This window comes from Falco naumanni, chromosome 8 (genome assembly GCF_017639655.2).
Source record: "Falco naumanni isolate bFalNau1 chromosome 8, bFalNau1.pat, whole genome shotgun sequence".
NCBI lineage: Eukaryota > Metazoa > Chordata > Aves > Falconiformes > Falconidae > Falco > Falco naumanni.
Window position 1 is genome coordinate 26,945,290 of NC_054061.1, and position 19,036 is coordinate 26,964,325.

A 19,036-nucleotide genomic window follows, 5' to 3' on the forward strand; every position below is an offset into this window, starting at 1 on the left:
GGAAAAGTCAAGGAACAGTACCTGTACAAGAAAAATCCTTGACACTAGGCTGGATGGGTGATACAGGAAGGGAAAAGTGATCGATAGAGTGGGGGTAAAGGTTATACTGGATATGAGAAAGGAGAACTTTAATTTCTGGAGAGCGGGTAGATCAGCTTACTTACAGGGCAAGAAACATCACTGAGCTGAAGGGACAAAAGCATCTTTCTGGGTGGGACAGCAAAACCAGTTCAGCCCTACACAGACAGCCACTTTGGAGGTACTTTCAGGAGTCCAAAAGCTGTCACTGAAGGGAGCTGTTCATCCTTTAAAAATTTCATGCAACCTCAGTGGGTCAATGCTTGCAGTCACTTTTCCCACAAATTGGTCCACGTGTTTGGGATGCTCAGGGAGGAGAGAAACCTGCTCCAGCAAGTAGCACAGCATCCCCAGAGTGACTCAGGTCGAACTGAAGCCACAGCTCAGACACCAGCTACAGCTGTGAGGTGGCTGCAAAACGGTCAAGTGGCAGCTGACATACCGTTACATTTGACATATCTGGCACATCAATAGTTAAGATCCTAAAGCCCTAATTTCTAAATGTACAGTCAACTTGCAAACACGTGGTATGGAAGTAATGAGTATTACAGAGATGAGAAACAGAAAGGTTATTGCAGATGTAAATCCGTGCACACAGCAAAGCCATCCCGTTTCTGAGAATCAGGCCCAGTTAAAAGAGTAACAGCAAACTGTGAAGATCAGATCTCGGTCTTCCTCTCAAAGTGCTGGGTCTTGGCAAAACTATTTTCAAGAACATTTTCTGTAACTATTTTTTTAAAAAAAGATTTTACAAAATCTTTATGTTCAATAACAGCAAAAATATTTCAATTATTTCTCATTTTCCTTTGATGGGGAAAAATATTTTTTGCTTTTTCTCCTCAGAAAGAGAAAGGAGATGATAAAGGAAATAAATTAACATTATTAACTTCCCAATGAAAAACAGCAAAACCAACCCTTCCTTTTTCTATTTATAATTTTCATGAAAAAAAAGTAAAAATATTCTATTTAGCTTTTTGAAAAAAATTAAATATGTGAACTGTTCATCTTACTGCCATTCTTCTGACTCTGGTAGCTTAATTATGGTTTCCATCTTACAATGACAGCCAGCAAGTATTCCCCTCCTACAGCAGCTCATGAAGTTAAGAGGAAATTTCACATTGCATTTATCAGGATTTTAATCCATTTTGACATGCTGCTTTGTCCAGAGATTGATCATGTCATGAGTGGTCTGACTGGTATTACCCAAGAACTTTATGAGTTTTGGTACAGTATTGGTAAAGTTAGTATATAGGTTGTGTAAAATTATGTCTTGAGCTATGCCTGCATTTCCTGCAGCTACTGACAGCGTAAGATGGAATGCAAATGTTAATTCATTAGCAACTTGTACCAAGTAGTTGTAACAAGTACTTTTATCCAAGAAAGGAAAAAAATCTATCCATGATTAATATAATTTGTTGCATTTATTATTCAGGATTATAAGAGTAAAAAATTATGTATATTTTTCATTATTTATCAAAATAAACTTTTAATTTCTTCCGACTTTGCCCCTTATGACATATGCACCATTTTCAAGTCAGAAGCATAAAGAACATGAAAGTGCTCGACATAGAAACATGAAAACACTGCAAAATTAAAGTGATCTTGTTACATTCACTAATTCCATTTTTCTACTCAAAAGCATACTGTACATGAAGAACATCCAATGAAACAATATTACAGAAGAATAAAAATCAGCAGTAGGTTCCCCATTACACTAGACCTGTGAGCCCAAAAAACCATAAAAATGGAAGAGGAAGTAAGAGTTAACAAATGAAAAAACAAGATAATGCCACACACGTGGTGTGTCAGAACATTCTTGTAAAGGAGAAAACATATTGCTGTGCCTGTGAAAGAAGCATTTAAAGTCAACACACCTACGTAAATATTTCTGCTATTGGGCTTTGCTCTTAGCCTTTGCTGCACTGTTTGTTATCTCTGCTGAAGTGCAGCTCAGGGCGGTTAGTGCTTAAACACAAAACTGATGGAAATAAAAGGGGACAGATGAAAAAACTGTAGGTAGAGAGAAGGCATAACAAGTAAACAGCCACAAAGCTTTTTTCCAATTATTCTTATCTGCACTCTGTTGTGTCTTTTTTTTTTTTTTTTTTTTTTTGGGGGGCGGGGGGGTGCGCCACACAGCTCTCACAGCTAACACATCACATGTCTGCGCCCAGGGCATGGACACAAACAGCAAAGGCTGCTGAGTGATGCGGTGTCCTGGGCCACTGCCCAGAAGTGTCCTGAAGCCAGTTTATCTGAGAACTAGAAAAATCCATTGTAATGAAAATACAACACAGATGTAACATTCCTGTGCCTTTCCCTTTGCAGAAAGATGTCTGGAATAATTTGTACTTGGGAAGCAGCATTAATTTCAACTGTCGGTCATATCTCTAGTCAAAGTAGGAGATCAGGAATGGCACTGCATCACCATTGCCTGGGTCTTTACTCTGGTTTTATCCTTTTATATCAGACAGACAATAAAACAGGACTTTGTGCTGAGTTCTACTGTAAAATGTAAAATGTAAACTACTGAGTTTCTGTTGTAAAATGCTAATGCCCTAAACCAAACAACTCAGTTCCCCTTACCCACCAAAACTCCAATCTCATCAGCAAACACCAGTGAGTTAGTTGATACATCCCAAGTCCTACAAAAGCCACGCTCATCAGCATTAATTATCACATCCCCTGTTAATTTCTTTACCTGCTGCAACCATATTAGGCTTTCAGTGGTGTCTCTCAGAACTGACAACACACTGAGCCAGGATCATGGGGGTCATCTTATTTCAGTGTTTAAAGGCTGGCTTTGTAGTCACTCTTTTCTACTCCAGTATTTGAGAACTTTCTGCAAATAAAAGCAGAAATGGCCCACAGAGTTCTTCAGGCAACTCTAATTTACATGTATAGTTACCAATGCCTCTCCTATGGGCAAAGAGAAGAGTAAACTCATTTTTCTGCTTTGTTTGTAATAATATCTCACTGCCCAGCATTTCTTTGTTACCATGTGTGGGATATGCTGCTCAGCACCATTATTCACAATTTTATTTATGCTGTGAGCTATCTAATCCAGTCTCTATGAAGGATGTACCTAAAAGTCAATTTCTTGACACAGCTTGGCCCAAATCATAGCAGACTTCCTAGGCAGTAGCCCAGTACAAGAAGTAAAGCATTTCCAAGCGTCCTTGTTAAGCAACTGTTATGCTAAAGAAACTTTTATCCTTGAGATTTTAACTTGATCCTTCATATGATGACCATTTCAAACTTTTTGGTTTATTCTCTGATATTAAAGAAAGCGCTACATTTTACAATAACACTTAGTCAATAATTCTCATGATTGAAAAATCACAAAACCAGCTTAATATCCAGTAGGAACAAAGCATGGTATCATTTGAAATTATATCTCCCTAGTTTCTGCAATACCGGACATGCAGTTTCTGACAGGTCTTAAAGGTCTGATCCTGATCTCAGGTTCACAGTGAACCCACTGCAGCTGATGGAATTACAGCAAAGCCAAAGTAACACCAAGCACACCCAAAAAGGAACAAAAAAACACATATTGCATTGCGGTGTCAGGTGTGGTGATACACTAAGAGGCTGCAGGAGGGAGGGACACCATTGCACCGTTGTACAGCAGCAACTCTGTTGAATTTTGGGTCTAAGAACATACTCTACGGTTGTTCTGATGACTGAATTCCGAAGAACTAAAGTGTTGAACTACAGGGCTTTTCCCATTCCTGATAGCTACCACACATATTAGGAGTATGTGAATCTCTACTTACAGTAGGTCACAGCCCCACGTGGCTGTGAAGTCTACACCGCACGGTATCTTACAGACTTCTACAGTTTGAAGCTTCAGAGATTTTCCTGCCCATTGACTGCAGCACTAAAAATGTAAGTGACTTGCTGCTATGAAGATTGACTGCAGTCATCTTCTTTTTTTGCAACTAGCAATAGCACCTTACACAATAAAAAAAATATCAAAAGGATAAAATAAAGTAATTGAAGGCTGATATCAAGTCCCACTTTCTAGCAGATGGCAGCAAAATGCCTTAACCAAATAGACAGTTTCAGCGGAAATTTTATTAAACTTTACAAATTGTTGCTTGATTTGTCTCAAAGACTGGATGGAGAGAGACATGAAGACAGAAAATTTAAACAGCTGTGCTAGACTGGCAATGGCTGTCAACGAGGATTTAAGCAGGGACCTAAAGTCCTCTTTTGTGTCATTCTGAGATGTTGTAAAAGATGATAGCTGAAAGCCCCAGGGTCTGTTCTCTGCTATACGTAGACCTTTAAAAATAGCAGGATCAGATGACAAAGAAAAACAGCCACCTGGAAAAGCTACTTGTACCCTATAGGGCAGCGACATGCTGCCTCTGAAAATGCTTTCGTACCTGGATAGAAATGGCCTGAAAATTAGAAAGAGAAGAGGATGAAAGACTGTTACTATTCCAAAGTTGTGCAGATACAATGACAAACTCTTCACATCCATATTTAATGACCACAGATCCAACTCTCATCCTGCGATCCTCCATGACCTGCTGTCTACGGGACTTCCCTGCACAAACAAAAGCTTGCTAGGAAATATCGTTAGAAATATCGCTAGGATATTCTTGGAAACAACACAAACACATGGGATAGGGTAAAAGAGCTTCCTCACAGCAGGAAGTGACTACATATGGTCACGTCTCTTCTTGCATCACTTAGTTTCTTAATTATATTACATGTGAAGGTCTCAGGAAAGGTAACAGTTGTTTCAGGAGTTCGTCTGTCCCAATATATCATATGGGATAGCATAATGGAGTCTATTTTCACCGCTCCTATGTCACTTTAATATCTCAGTTTCAAGTGGAACTTGAAGCTAAAAGTATCCTTTGTGTACAGTTTGGCCTGCATATGTTCTGGGAACAGTCGTCCATAGTAGAAATTCAGTTGAATATGTAAAAGAACATGCCTGGGAAAAATTGCTACTTCTAGGTCTTCCTGCTGGCAGTGCATTTCATTTCTTTCTGGAGCGCATCTGATCTGCGACACCTGCCTGCATTTTCCATGCTGTGCAAGATAGATTACAATCCTTCCAGTGATGAATATTGGTCATATATACACAGTATTAAAAAAACTCAGCTATGACTGTCACCTGAAATGTAGCACTCATAATGCACCCTGCAACACAGAATACAGAACAAGTATGATTTAGACATTAGACCAATGGCCACAAGTAGTTTACAACATCATAAAGGTTTGTAACAATTTAGTTGATTTAACACCAAACCTGAGAAGTGCTAGAGGGGAATGCTTGGTTACTCCCGACCTGCCCTCACCTAACACAGGAGGAAAAGGTAATTTCCTTCTACCTCCTTCCTTTCTGCTATACATTCATATACAGCAGGTAAGTACAGTAATACAATCATGGCTTTCCAACCACCACAAGTACGGCTGACCAGTTCTAAACTAATTTTACACCTGCATATGATGCTTGTCGCACGGTAACTTTTTAGTTTAAAGCTGTCTAATTCCAAATTTAAAAAAAAAAATAAAAAAAAAAAAATCCAATGTTTTCTCTAGGAAGATCACATAAGAATCACAAATTTTCTCCGGTGCTTGAAAGAAATCTGTTCCTATAGCCTAAATGTTCAGAAAAGTGTTGTTACTTTTAATGTTGCCAGATCTGAAGTGATGAGATACTATGGGAAAGGTTATTCTTGCAGTATTTACAGATACAAGCAGAAGCAGAAGTGACAGAAATTTCAAAGTAAGACTTCTTGAAATACTTCCAGCTCAATTTTGCAGAACTTCTCCTCACAGAGATTCAGATATTCATCCAAACTTTCCATGCTTACCTGAACTAGACATGTGGTGATGGTAATTTTGGAACAGCCCAAACTCTCTGGAGAAGTAGAAGAGTTAGTACCACAAGACAAACTGATGCATTAGAAAAATATTTTTTTTAATGCCTGAAAGCTTACTGCAAATAACCAGAGAAACAAACTTCCTATAAGCTTTAAATCTCAGAGCTCTGCCAACAGAAATTCAGGTTTTGATTTCACAGCAGCGATATAAACAAGCCACCACAAGGCCAGCTCAGGTAGGATGTTACAGCACAGTTGTGACCCCCACCACGTTCATGTACAGGCATATGCTCCACTGGTTGATTCATGGTGGAGGAAGCACCTCCTGCTCATCACTAAGACTGCACACAAGTTTGATGCCTCTCTGCCTCTAGATCACTTGTGCACAACTGAACGCTTGGAGCAGCTCTAAGTCCTGCCTCAGTTTGCCTCCTGCTCCTTAGGTCCTGCAGCAGCAGCAGCCCCTTCACTAGAAAAAATGCCTTCCTGAGCTCTTTTAAGCCTTTGGTGAGGCAGTGGCAGTGGGTTTAACCTCTTAGGGTATCTCAGAGTCCCTCAACTTAGTAGTTTAAATGCACATTTGCCATGTCTTATTCCATTTTGCAATTCCATATACCCATCATCCTACAGAAGACACATCTGTTAAACTGAGTTACTGAGATTATCAAAGAGGAAAGGCTTTAAAGCTTCTCAGGCTTTAAAAAAAATTAAAAAAAACCAAACTTATAGTAAAAATATTTCTTTCCTTTTTATGTAAAACTTATCACAAAAAAATATTTCTTTCTGGCACTGCCTGCCTCAATAATGTCTACAACAAGAGGCTCGTCCCTTACTCAGATGGCAAGGCCCCCTCCCTCCCACTCCCCTGGATAAGGTTTGATTCCCCGTGCTGTGCACATGAAACGGTCCCTCCCACCCACTCCTCCAGACATAGCTGCAGTAGTTTTTGTGCTGTGATCCTGCAGCTGCTCCCTTTACTTCTTCTCACTGCTCCCACTTCCCATCTGAGGGGGAAAAAAAAAAAAAAAAAAGCTCCAGACACTTTTAATGTGTTCCCACACTCCATCTCCACTTTGCAGAGCTCCCGGTGCTGCTCTTCTAAGAGACACTGCTGTGAAACACACCAGAGCCCACACCTACAATTTTAGGAGAAAACTTTTAAGCTACAGCAGGAACTAGAAGGGGAAATTCTCTGTGGCTTGCATCAAGCAAGCCCCTCTTCTGCATTTCGCGGGGCCCCCAGCCAGCTTGCTTCAGCAGCCACCCCTGCCGTGCCCAGAGCAGAGCGTCAGGCAGCAGGAGCACCTGCCCCCTGCCCTGCCAGCAAAGCGGGCAGGAGACAACGGCATTTGTTTTATGTGACCGTATTTGATACCACATTGTGTGGCTAAGATGTCTGCATTCAGCAAAGGGGAAATGTCAAGGGTACTGTGGTGTCAAAAGCATGATTGCTCGGATTATGCAAGAGGTTTGAGCACAGGTTCTCTTAATTCGATTTAAAATTTTTACTGCGAATGTACATTGCTTCATGAGGGACCAATGAAAATATTTTTTTTTAACTAAGGTGGTTCAAGATGACTCCAGGAACCTTGTATGCCTGCTTTGCATGGGCCAGGAGACCAGAGCCCACCTGTACCCCCAGCCCCACCACAGACAAGCTGCACTCAGAGCAGTCAGTCAGCAGTGACGACAGCAGGAGTGCGTCAGTGCCAGATCCACGTGTGAACACCAGCAGTCACAGTGAGAAGAGTGGCAGCCATTCATCTGCCCCCAGCATGGCTGAGAGCAGAAATCCTTGACAAGTATTACATCTTCCATCAGCTGTGGGTTTATTAAGTCATGTGGAAACATGCAGAGCTGATGTACCCCTCAGATCCCTTGGTGGATGAAATTGCTGCACTCAGCTCAAGTGAGCCTTGGCAGTCCTACGTACCTGCGTTAAAATGTCCGCACCATGCATCAGCATTATTCACTAAACACCTGTATCTCAGCATGTGATACGAGTCTGGTAAGAAATCTCTGCATTGAACATTTTTCATTCTTTTATTTTATGCAATTTCTGCTCCACTTCTCAATAGATTCCCTCTCTTCATTTAGTTGCACTCTAGGAAAGATTTAATAAAAAGACCCAAACTTTAGATGAAAATTAAAACTAGCAAAGAAGTTTTCTGATTAAAAATCCGTGCAGAAGTTCTGGATGTCTCAGGTCTGTATGACTTCTTCCTACCCAACCCAGAGCCGGTGCTAGGCTGTCCAAAGTAAATTCAAGAATTAGTTGAAGACACCGGTTTCTCCAAGCCTCTGCTAAGAGTGGGGGCACTCCTCGCCTTTGCCAGGGCCTAGGGTTAATGAACAAGGAGGAACTGACTGTTGTGGTTGCTCTTACTTGGGCTGTTTCCACTTTCGTTGCCACTCCCAGAAGAGTGGATGGATTAATGCCACCTCCTAGTCCAAAAATAATCACAAGAATTTGACTACTCATTACACTGGTACTACTATACTTAACTTTTTTTTTTGCTAATAAACTAACAGAGCGCACAGTGTGCTGCTGGTAATAGAAATATTAATCCTTCTAGATCAAACCTCAGCAATACTCGGCCCAAAGCACAAGAGGCAGCATGTGTCAGAACAGCTCGGCCTGTTGGAAAATCTGATGTAACACCTTCCTAGTGGAAAATGTTGATTCACTTGTAGCAAAGCTGTTCATTAGAAATGCGTTTTGTTTAAGAGAGCCCAGGGAGGCTTCTGTTGGTGTTTGCTGTGAATATCCATGGTGTTACCATCAGGCTCTCCTGCAGTGTGGGGGGAGGTCTGGCTCCGGCCAGCATCCCCATGTGGGCTGGGGATTCCCCAAACAGTGGGACATACTGCTAGTGTTGGGTCCGTTCTCCCACTGTGGACTGCTCAGTTCCTCCAACTCCACTGTCCGAAGCAGACACCTGGCCAGCCCAGCAGCACGTGCCTCCTGGCTCCAGTTGGGATGCCAGAAAAGCTGAGAGCATCCTGACACCCTGCAGGCTGGTGACAGACCTACCAGTCATGGAGGTGACTCCCTGGGAGACAGAACTCCATAGCTTCAATTGCCTTCACAAAATATCTGTGTCATTTCCCTCCTCACCCACAAAGGAAGAGTTTAGCAACGTCCTGAGCAGCAGGCAAACAAGCACAGGTGCTAAGCACTATTCCCTGCCTAGGAGGAGCTTCACTATCTAGTTCAGCACCAAATACAGTGGTGGTTTTTGCTCAGGGTGTGGCAGGAAAAGAAATAAGAAAAGAAAAGCAAGCACGTACTTAAAGCTCTTCAGCTCAGCCTCACAACCACTTCTGTTTTCTCTTCCTCCTTGTCTCCCCACTCCCCCTTCATCATGTTGCAGCTGTGGTGAAAACTGATGGGTGTCTTGGAAATGGAATCAGAAGTCACTTGAAGTTCATTTGCTCGAGGACTGTGCCTGTTCAGTCTGTCAAGCACAGGCTTGGAAAGAAATATTCATGAAAAGCCACAGTACAAACCCACAATACCTGGCCTAGCTGCAACTGAATAATTTAATATCTGTCAAACTCCAATGGCAGGAGGTGTTACATTACGCCTTAAACAACCTTAAACCGCTAACCATAGCAATATCAAACTTGCTTAGTTAATTTATTGAAGGAATCCTTCAGCAGGTACCTGTGCACTGAGTTAGTATTTTACTGTGTAACTTGCACATACTCCCAGAAATTTAGAATCTAATTCAGAAAATACCAATATCTGTTTAACCCTCTGATACCTTTCCTACTGAATTCCCAAACAAGTTCTTTTTCACACCGAGTAAAGTGACTAAAAATAAAGAGAAATTAAGAGAAAAAGGCCAAAATTTTCAAGCATGTAAACATTTTGGGTTCTCAGTTTCTGGCAAATTATGCTCTTACACGTGCCAGACCTCAGCACTGCCAGGTGGCTTCAGCATGAGCCAACAACGTCCTGAAAATCTGCTTCAGCATGACCCCGCTGCGTCCAAGGGCTGAGCTCTAGCATGAGTTAGATTTGCCCCATAGTCAGTTTGCAGTATCTAAATATCTGTGCCCAGAAACTTAACACCTGGTTTTCTCATTCAGACAGCCTTCTTAAAACAAAAATATCCAAGAACATTTCTTTTGCTCCAATTTCAGCCAGCCTGGAAGTTTGCACCCCAAGGTGCTTCAAGGTGTAATAAAAATTATGGGAGTCCACAGACTCTGTGATGAGAAGTCTCACTCTTAAAATTAAAAATAGATCACATTGAGGAAGTCCTGTGAAAGCGAGGAGCTAGCAGTGTTTGTTTTGTAGTGAGTCTCCAAAACAACCTTTTTATAGAATTTCTTAAAGCAGGGAAGGCTGACAGAGGCATCAAATACAGGAAGGCACAAGCTTAATATCCAGCACAGCACACAACCACCTCTGTCCTTCAGATGTCAACAAGAGAGTTGTCAGTGAAATTAAGATTCACTGACACCTCTGGCTGAAGCAGACCGACTTTATGAGAAGGTCTGAGAAGCAGGTAACACCAGTACCTCCTGACCTAGACCAAGCTCACAGGTTCCCAAATACACACCCAAGGAAGTGTGCTGTTGTGAGCAAGCTGGAGGTAGCAGGACCTTCAGCCTCCTATGAGACTAAAAGGACATTACAGCAGTTGGTTTGAATGTGACAAAAGCTGTGGAAGCCACTACAGGATGGGAAAAGGGATAGTTTTGTGCAGGTTGTGTAAGCAGTAAAGAAATCTGCTGTTGTGCTCTGAATAGCACTTGAATTATCATGGAAGATATGTGGCCAAAAGCTGGGCCAAAATTTTGTCCCATCTGTTCTTTTTCAGGATTAATGCCATCAACAAATGAAACCAGAAAAATGATCAAAGCATCTTCATATAGATGGCATCCACCAGTACCAGCTTCTGTCTTTGTAGTGCTGAGAAACAGGTTTGATGCCTCCATGTGAAAGTCTTACTTAGGAGAAAAGTGAAACATAAAGACTTTAGCTAGAGCTCCAGTGATACTTTCTTTTGTCTTTAAAAGAGATCAGCCCAAACAACACCCATACAGTATTAGGATAAATTCCGTACAACTGCCATATTTCAGGTTTTTAATCAAGAACACACCTAAGCGCTAAAAACACACGTCTCCAACATCGAGACAGTTCTTAGCAGCATGCAGGTTTTAACAGCCAGCTGAATGGTTAGCAACTCACGCTGATTGAGCTGACACAGCACAGAGGCATCTAAAACAAAAGTCAAGAAAAATGCTCGTGTACCGGAATTACACATTGTGAACCTCAAAAAATTCAGAAGACGCTGCCTATAACCCACTAAGCCCCATGTGGCTTGGTAGAAACAGCCCATAATACAGCAGGTTCCCACTGCTCAAAGTCTGTGGGACTGCTTAGCAGGAACTAGGCTGAAGTCTCTGAGCAGACAGCAGCAGCCATCCTCACTGCAGCACTAGAGATCGTGACGGGCACTCCATCCCACTTGCACGGGATATTAGATTTTAGAGCTTGGTCTGAAGCTCATCACAGCACAGAAGTAATAACTTCTGGGAGCAGAAGTAGAGAAATCCAAACCGGAGCTGCGTACAGCTGTTTCGGTTAAGTTAGCACCACATTGGAGGTTGTAAAGTTGTGCCATCCAAATATCAGGAAAAGAATCTATATGGATGTCTGTCACTATTTGAGTTTCTGGTTCCTGCCTTGCTCCAGGTAGGGAGGAACGTGCCCCAGACCACGGTCTGATACAGATCTGTCCATTGCTGCCCTGGCCAGCCCAGCCCCGTGAGAGGGACTGCTGAGGGGGTCATGCACTCGTGCTAGGTCAGAAGGTGGATTATCTCTCTAAAGCTAGGGTATCTCTTGTACCAAAGCAAAAGGAAGTTTCTACAACAAATGCTGCCAAAAACACAATATTATTTTTTTTTTTTTGTAATTCAATAATAGAGTACAGCAGGAGGTTTAAAACACAGAGTGATTCAGCTGTTCACTCTATTTGGAAAAGAAAATGAACAAATGTACATTACAGATGTAATTGGATTGAGAGGTAAAGTGAACAAGAGATGCTGCTTTTAAATGAATCTTTTTTGGACACAAAGAGGTAAGTTGCAGGGGAGGGAGAAAATAAAGAAAAATAACTCTGAGAATTCAAACTACTTTACCAAATCTCACAGCTCTGTGGAAAATGCATTTCAAATGACTCTAAGACGTTGCAGCAGTAACATAAAAACCACTACAAACACAGCCCAGGAAGAGAACATGTTCTTTTTATACAATTTCCCTGTCTGTGCTGATTTGTGCATGCAGGCGGGACAGCTTTTTTTCTCCAAAAAGTACAGAAAATTTGAAATGTAATCTTACAACACTACACTAAAATCTGTCTCCAATTAGTATGCATGATTTCAAAATGAGCTTCAAGCCACGTATGATATCTTTCAACTCTGACCCATATTTCCAAAAGAAAAACAAATTGCTTCTTAAGATAAGGCTATCAGTTAGAAACAGGAGTACTTGTCACAAAATTTGCAGCAAACTACACATTACCAGGAAAATAAATCTTCACTGTAGAACAAATCTTGCTAATTCTGGCTCTCCTTTATGTGGCCTATAATCAAAGCATTATATTGTGTTAATTGTACATCTTCCCAAGTTACTATTTCCTTGTAAAGCCCGGAAGGCCAGCAAGCAGTGTTCGCCCAGTGACAGCAACACAAAGCGATCTTTTCTGATAGAAAGCTCCAAGTGAGATAGGGACTCAGGACACATAACCTTTTTCAGGTCAGCTCCGAAGCGGAGGAGGTATCAGTCTGAATCTAAACAGCTTCATGCAGGAAGCACGCTACCACAACATCTCCATTGAACATCTCCACGAGGAATGTCACTGAGAGTGCCCATAGAAAAACCAAGGGTATTTTTGGTACATTGCCCTTTATGCTGCCCTGTGTCCTTTTCCTATTAGGGTCACTGATGAATAATAGGGTGGTACCACATTTTTGGTACTGAGCAGGGCAAGAAATCCCTCTATCGACATCTTCAGTCTCTAGCAATACCAAGTATCAGCTGGACATCTACCCTTACCACCCACTAACTCTTACAGCATCCACCGCTACTGATCACCTCCCTCGTGGTCACCAGCAGGGAACCCAGTTAATCAAGCAATGCTGAACATCACCTGGCAAAGGCAAATATTGGGAAAAGTGATGTAATCTCATTTTCCAGCCAGTGCCACCAGCCTTTTCTACCTTTTAGGGACAGCTAGTTAGTACCAGCAGGGATAGGAGAAGTGATTAGTGGTTTGGGATACCAGGAAGCATCAGATACAGTTGCCTCTTGCAAGGATGCAGCAGATTTGTTGAATTCTGAACACCATTTTTGCCTTTAAAACATGGTTTCACATCTGTACCCTCTACATTTTTGCTTATTGCTTTCAAATTCACAAACACCAATAGAAATAAAATAATTGCGTAATTAATACAATCTGCATTGAACACATAAAAAATACACGTTGTGATTATTTAAAAAATCTTTAGCAACAGGGTTCTTAAACCACATTAAGATGAATTTAAGGCTCCTTACCTACAGCCCCACAGACGCCATCATCTCATCTCAAACTGCCATCAACCAGCAACAGTTTTAACTATTTCAAAAAACGGAAAACATCTAGGTCACATGTCTATAGACAGCATTTGGGTTAATCTCCTACAGCTCATAAAGATAGAAAGAAAGTAGGAAGAAAAAAAAAGTAAAATAAAACCACTTCCTGCAACAGCCAAAAGTAACCATCTCACCAGTGAGCAACTTACACCCAGGTTTAGTGCAAAGTTCTTCCAGACTGGATAAGAAGCCAGATTTTGAAGTATGAAAGCAGCTTCGCTGTTAAAATTGCAGCAAACAGGGGGGGTTAGTTTTTGCAGAAGGTAAACATGAGGTTTAAAAGGAAATGCTGAAAGGAATTACGATTCTAAGCCTCAAGACAACTTCCCTTTTCTTACCTTCAATGAAACCCTTTGAGTACTGAAATAAATAGCTTGCAACAAATCTGCTTTACTGTTTCGAAATGTAGCTTTAGTAAACGTGACACCATACTGTTACATTAGATTTATAAAACACCCAATTCTGGCCAAACAGAGAGTTTGCTCTTAAGAAAAAGAAAAAAAAAAAAAAAAAAAAAAAAAAAAAAAAAAAAAAAAACACCAAAAAAAACCCCAACCTTGTACTATTGCCTGGTGAAGGTCCCTTCAGATAAACACTTCGGTTTCTTTGATTTTCTGTTCTAACACTTCTCCTTGAAGCAGCCCCTGGAGAAGCCCAGGCACACACAGCTGCTGCCGTGCTTCGCTTCCTGCAGCATCTCGTGCCACAGTGGTCCCTTCTAGCCAGGGCAACCCAGGGGACCAGCAGATTCAGATGCAGATCTGCACCTTCAGCGCTCTAGAAAAGCCCCTTCATGGCATACACCTTCCCTGAACCTTCCCCCAGCCAGGAACAACGGTATCTTTCTGGTATTTCTAGCTCAACTCACAAAAGGATGGCTGGTCTCCCCTTGCAGGGCAGAGGGGCTTTGCTGTCTGTGGAGGGACCCCCCCATAGCACTGGTCAGGCTGCAGAGCCCTCTGTTAATGCTTTAGAAGAACAGAGGGATCTTTTTGGGTTGCCTCCCACAAACAAACAAAGAGCTGCCATACAACACGAGAAAATCAAGGCCATCCTGAAGTTTAAGGATTTGTCCCAACAGTGAAGTAAAATGAACCCTATTGACAGGAGGTGCCAGTGGAGCTCCTCAAGATGTGCTTCATCTGTGCACATGTCCAGCAAGGAATTCATTGGGTGCCGTAAAGGAGGATCCTGCAGAGCATCCCATAGAGAAAGGGCAGAGAGAAAAAAACAAGGGCTGGGGCTGAGGCTGGCGTGGAGCTTAGGCAGAGCTAGAAAGGGATTGTGACAAATGTTACAAGGCTGCAAAGAAAAGACTGATTTGCAGGCAGATCATTTCCTACTGCAACAAAAATAGGTGCAAGATAGTTCCTGTGGAGAACAGTTTTAGTACATGATGCACTTACTGAAGCACAGGGGAAGCCGGACCTTTGAGGACTGAAGAATACCAGAAAGAAGAAGGGGGGATGCAGCATCGCTGAAGGAATGGCAGAGCTATTAGGCTACACAGTGACCCTTACATTGTTATGATTATTGATTCTGCAGTAACTTCCACAACGCCTATTTCATGGCCAGCAATGCAATTATGCTAAAGGCCATACAAAGCCACAACCAAGACCATCCTTGTTCCCAAACGCTTCCCATGTACTCCGAAAAGTAACACAGGAGAGGGAGCTGGGCAGTGTGACAGCTGGTCTTCAACGTCCTAAACCGAAATATCATTTTTCTGTAGGCACTGCAACTTAGGTATGAATTTTAAAGATGGACTTTTGGAACAAAATAGTTGGTGTTGTGTATGAAAGGCAACGAGCTGTTTCTGCCAGGTGTGAGGAGGTGAGAAAGCAATAGCGTGCTTTTCTGTAAACTGAGAGCTGCTAGTGCCTAAAGAACCTGCAGCAGCACTAATTAATTGCTAGCTCTTTTAAAAACAGTATATGTTTCAACCAATTTTCTCATATAGAATAAATTTTGATTGAAAAATCTATGGTAGCCATCTAGATCTTAAGATTTTCCTCATATCAAACCACCAAAAGCATTTTTACAATTACAAAACCTTTATGAGCAGTGCGGACAACAGAAGTTCATCACTAAAATGTGAAGAAACCATCAGCAAACCTGTAAAATACTGCAGAAGAACTTGCCTATGTTAACTTGTCCAAAACCTAGATTACCGGGGACGTGACATTTTTCATGAAAATGTCTTTCACCGTACACCTAACATTTCAAGTCAAGTTGCATACTCCGTCTGATTTCCTCCGCATCCATTTGACAGTATGTCAGTAGTGACAAAATTCTATAAAAGGATGGCAGCTTTGCATACTGCTTAAACTTATGCGGCACAAGCTTCCTGTGTGATCTCTGGAAGGCTGAAAATACTTTAGATGTGCAAAAAAAACAGTTTAGCAAAATGTAAGAGCTCGTTTAATCTCAGTAAAACTAAACAGGAAACAGGAACTTAATATACATTACCTGGAGCAGATTGCTGCTCAATAGGTTGGTCTTTGCGCATTTGCTGTGCAAGTTAAAGATGGAGCATCGTTTCTGAAGCTCAGATTTCTTGTCCCTATTTCAGGGACTCATGGCGTCATTGCTTACGAGACGTGTCATCAAGTTGGTGAACATCCAGATTTCCACATCTCATAACTGAGAGCACAGAGCATTGAGGCTAAAACAGCAGGCTTAAAAATCACTTTTGACTGAGGATGCCGAATGCCCAGCAGCTGTTGCCAACTCTTTTATAACAAATTCAAGAAGTACCATATTTCACCAGGTACTTGAAAAGCGATTCCAAGGCTTGTTTTGGACCAGCAGTATCCTGAGGGGGAAAGAAAAGTTGACTTTTTTTCTTTTTTGCCTAGTTCAGCCTTTACTCTCTGTTGGGATGGCTGATAGGCAGCCCATAGCCTGGCTTGTATAGCAGACACCCAGCAGCTAATCGAATTCAGTGGGTAAATCCAGCCCTAATAGACCACACAAACCTGGACAGCATACAGGCACAAGCCTAGAAGAACAACTGTGCACCCAATGGCTCGTTCCAGAATAAAATAATTTATTAATGAAAATGGATAAAGTTCCAAAACTTTGCAATTCACTGGGAAAAACCCTAGGAAATGAGTAGACTATGTGATAATGGACAAATAATGTATTATTTCCCACATTCTTCACCAGAGAAATGGTATTTTTCATATTTGTGGTATGGTTTAAAATATTTAAATTAAACAGGATAAGAGTTATGCCTATATGGACAGTAATTCATAAGCTCGCTCATGGCAATTTTTTGCTCTGAGAGCTGGTGTCCATTCAGTAGCCATTATTTTTTTTGCTATAAGGGCTTTGAATATTTAATCCAGCAAAAGCATTTCTAGGAGCACATTCTTATGTATTGAGAAGGCCATGCACGTGGCCATGTAATGGCTCCAATAGTTTATATTCCAAGTTAACAGCAGTCCCTAATATTACCTGCTTGGGCAATAAATGCTTACTATGTAGGAGCCTGTATGTAAATGTCAATGTAAATATACAGTAATGGCTAAATTCACACAATCCTCTCAACCATAACATGCATTATAAACATTCTGGTATCGTCTTCCAAAACCTTTTACTCTGAGCTGATTTTTCCTCTAAACAATCCATTTTACTTACCGCAGCCTTAAAAGTGCAAAAGATGTTTTTTAAAAATTGTCACAGGTGGTAGAAAATAGATCTTTAGAGATTACCCAGCAGTTTAATGTTGGCTATATGGAAGGAACATATGCGCTGTGACTCGAGGTCTAAAACCCACAACATTCAAATTTTAGGAGACAAATGATCTTGCATTAAAACATCTCTTAATAGCTGGGTTGCTAAAGTTTTGATAACAGACCTACTTTGCAAAGCAGCAGAGAAGTTTAGGATAGAATTCTCTGAACATTCGCTTCCTAATAAAGATCATTTTGCCTTATAATGACGTTTGGATTTAGAAATATTCAAAGTTAAGAAAATAACATATTACTTTATTTTTACACTTTATTTTTCAAGCCTGCCTAATGCAATTTTTCACTGTTTCAAAGAAAAAAATAGGATGCTGAAGTTAATGAAACCTGGTAGGTAAGAAAGTTCTACGCAAATACAAAGCGGTTCTTTTCTCTCTCTATTCCAGGTGTTTTAAGGGTCTTGACACATTTTAAAGCCCAGCCTTGCCTAGGGCTGTTTTGAATAACTTAGAAATGCCACTCCAACCCATTGTATATCTATACTGTACTAAAAAAGAGACAAAACTCAGCATATGTTGATGCATTATGTAAAGACTTTCCTTGACAGGATGTAGCTACATGCAAGCTTTAAATGCAGTGTAAATGCATTTTCTGGAGTGTTAGGCCTCTGAGTGCTAAAAGTACTACAATACCAAACTGCCAAAAAGGTGGGTTTACATCACACAATAATGGACCTTAAAAAGACAAATGAGTCATGCACTTTGGGCGACAATATCTTCATCTATGCCCCCATGTTCCAGTTAGCTACAAAGTGGTGTGAGCAAGATCCTCTCCAAAGCCTTTCTCTTCTCCCTGGTGTTCACCACTGGCTTCAGGTGTGACCCAAAGTCTCCACGCCAATAGCTAGTTGACTGGAGATGTTCCAAAAATGGTTGATGCTTTCACAGTAAAGGAAGTATGAAGTGGCTGGACTGTCCTTAGCGTAAAACTGATAGTGTTGTTTCTACCTCTATTAAAAAACCTTCAGCTGCATGGTGAATAACGGTGGAGAAAGTACCAAGCGCTGTAAAATCTCATGCGGCAGGTTAATGTAGAAGAAAGCTGAGATGTTATGGGACATTCTCTTCTTTTGCTTCAGCCTTTGAGGAAGAGGAAGCTCATTTCTACAGTAACAAATTCCACGTTCACAAAAAAGACAAATGCAAGCATACGGCAAGGCAAAGCATTCACAAAATTAATGTGGCCCCCATCAAATCTAGCAGCAATAAGAATTGCTGAAGTCATTGCTTGTCTCTTCCCAGTATATATTTTATCCACATGGTAGGTCTGCTCTCATTCGGCTCCCTCCCACGCTGCCATCGCAGTCAGTCAGAGCAGCCTGGGCAGTTGTGCCAGCAGCAGCGAGTCAACAGCAACAAGAGAAAGTCAGACGCAGGGAGTAAAACTCCTCTGCAGACGGGTGGTTGTCCTCTCCTGTGTCCAGAAGATTTCAGGGGAGACAATGCTGCCTGAAACAGACTGGGAAACAAAAAATAGATCAGTTTATCAAAGACTTGGAATCAGAGTCATTTAGGTTGGAAAAGACCTTTAGGGTCATCGAGTCCAACTGTTAGCCTAGTGCTGCCAACTCCACTACTAAACTGTGTCCCTAAGCACCACATTTACATTTTTGAAGTATTTTTAATATCTGCAGGGATGGGGACTCAACCACATCCCTGGGCAGCCTGTTCCAATGCTGGACAACCCTTTTGGTGAAGAAATTTTTCCTA

At 41.4% G+C, this 19,036-nt stretch overlaps 1 protein-coding gene and 1 long non-coding RNA gene across 6 annotated transcripts in view; one reads left to right on the forward strand and one right to left on the reverse strand.

The window, feature by feature from the left end:
• Window positions 1-13,491, forward strand: part of LOC121092332 — a 30,348-nt gene extending 16,857 nt beyond the window's left edge. Inside the window, exon 3 of the long non-coding RNA XR_005829267.1 lies at window positions 7,489-13,491. This is a non-coding gene — a long non-coding RNA (uncharacterized LOC121092332). The remainder of the gene's footprint in view (window positions 1-7,488) is intronic.
• The window catches only part of ARHGAP15 (Rho GTPase activating protein 15), a 348,344-nt gene that overhangs the window by 319,199 nt on the left and 10,109 nt on the right, over window positions 1-19,036 (reverse strand). The window contains exons 2-3 of one of the 5 annotated variants that reach the window (XM_040603145.1): window positions 16,045-18,785; window positions 13,498-13,558 (exon numbers count right to left, since the gene is read on the reverse strand). The gene's annotated coding sequence lies outside the window, so the exon portion shown is untranslated. The other 4 variants (XM_040603147.1, XM_040603146.1, XM_040603149.1 and 1 more) reach the window with 4 other exon arrangements.